Raw genomic sequence first — 1,816 nt, forward strand, 5'->3', positions numbered from 1 at the left:
TGAGGCAACGTGAGTTACTTCATTGGAAAATATTTTCTGAGTGCTTACTTAACGCCAGACATCATGATAGATTCTTGTCATCCAGAGATGAAAGGCAAACCTCTTCCCACAAAGAGCTTCAATCAGGTGGGAAAGACAAGCAAACATTTTCAATGCGGGGCCACACGTGCGATGATAGACGTGTGCACAAGTGTCACGAGAGCCCCCCCGCCAATGGCACCTGTTCAACTTTAGGCCCAGAGGGGCTGAGGCGTGAGCCAGAGCCGCAAAAACAAGTGGAGGTGGGGGGAGGTCCGATGCAGTTGGAGGGTGGGGAAGGGTCTCGCAGGCTGAGGGACTAGGGGGTGCAGAGGTCCAGGGGTGTGAAGTAAGGTGCTATGGTTGGAGAAGTGAGTGGAGTACATGAGGGAGCACAGAGGCAGGTGAACCCAAAGAGGTAGGCAGGAGCCAGATCACAGATTTGAGCTTATCCCTGAAGGATTTTAAACAGGGCATGGATGTGTCCAGATTCGCAATCAAGTATGCTGCTTCTGGCAGCAGACGGAGTGGAGTGAGCCAGACTGGAGGCAGGAAAAGTAGTCAGAAGACGGCCGTGGGAGAGCACGTGAGACGCAGTGAAGACTTCTGCTTGACACAGAATGCCAGCTAATAAAAAAGGACAATTAGCAAAAGCACCATTTTGCAAACCCCAATTCAGGCAAGGATTCTGATTATCAACAGATGCTAAGATATTCATATGGTCTCAGAGAATCTCTCCACTGATTATTAACTACAAAGAGGAAACCGTACCATTGCAATAGAAAGACCTGGTGGCCGTCGCAGTGGGACAATCTGATGTTATGTGCCTTCTGAGGTGACGCATTAAGAAACACATAACATCTCCTATATAGTATTCTTTTTAAAGATGTTTAGGGAATTCCCTGGTGGTCCAGCGGTTAGGACTCTGCACTTTCACTGCCGAGGGCCCAGGTTTGATCCCTGGTCAGGGAACTAAGATTTCACAAGCTGCATAGTGCAGCCAAAAAAAAAAAAAAAGATGTTTAATCTGAATCTAATCATAAGGAAACAATCATGCAAATCCAGAATGTGGGAAATTAGCTAAGAAAACTGGCTGGAACTCTTCAAAAATTCAGTGTCCTGAAAAACATAAATAAAAATAAAATGTGAGGGGACTGGTCTAAATCAAAAGAGATTAAGGAGACTCAACAGCCTCATGTATATGTAACACTTGATGAGATCAATGGCCAAAAATTTGAAACAGCTATAAAAGATATTTGGGGGGACAACTGGGGAAATTTGAGTATGAAGTAAATATTAGATATTAGTTGTTTTTTTTTTTTTTGCGGTACGCGGGCCTCTCACTGTCGTGGCCTCTCCCGTTGCGGAGCACAGGCTCCGGACGCGCAGGCCCAGCGGCCATGGCTCACAGGCCCAGCCGCTCCGCGGCATGTGGGATCTTCCCGGACTGGGGCACAAACCCGTGTCCCCTGCATCGGCAGGCGGACTCTCAACCACTGCGTCACCAGGGAAGCCCTAGCTATTAGTTTTTTTAGGTGTGATAATGATATCATAGCTATGTCAGAGAATGTCTTATTCTTAAGTGATGCTGGAAAATTGAGGAGTGAAGTGTTTTGCTGTCTTCAACCTACTTTCAAATGGTTCCAGAAAATATGTAATATATATATGTGTACATATATGATATACATGGATGCTTTTACATATATATGATATATATAGATGGCATGTATGGAGTGAAAAAATACTGATTAAAATCCAACCCATCACTTGAGGATATGGGGAGGGGGAAGGGTAAGCT

At 45.5% G+C, this 1,816-nt stretch overlaps 1 non-coding gene across 1 annotated transcript; it reads left to right on the top strand.

Annotated features, from left to right (window-relative positions):
- The first annotated feature begins 917 nt into the window (after positions 1-917).
- Positions 918-990, top strand: TRNAE-UUC (transfer RNA glutamic acid (anticodon UUC)). The gene has a single exon. It is a non-coding gene; the product is annotated as a tRNA-Glu (tRNA).
- The last annotated feature ends 826 nt before the right edge of the window (positions 991-1,816 follow it).

This window comes from Lipotes vexillifer, unplaced genomic scaffold, assembly GCF_000442215.2.
Source record: "Lipotes vexillifer unplaced genomic scaffold, Lipotes_vexillifer_v1.1 scaffold131, whole genome shotgun sequence".
Classification (NCBI taxonomy): Eukaryota; Metazoa; Chordata; class Mammalia; order Artiodactyla; family Lipotidae; genus Lipotes; species Lipotes vexillifer.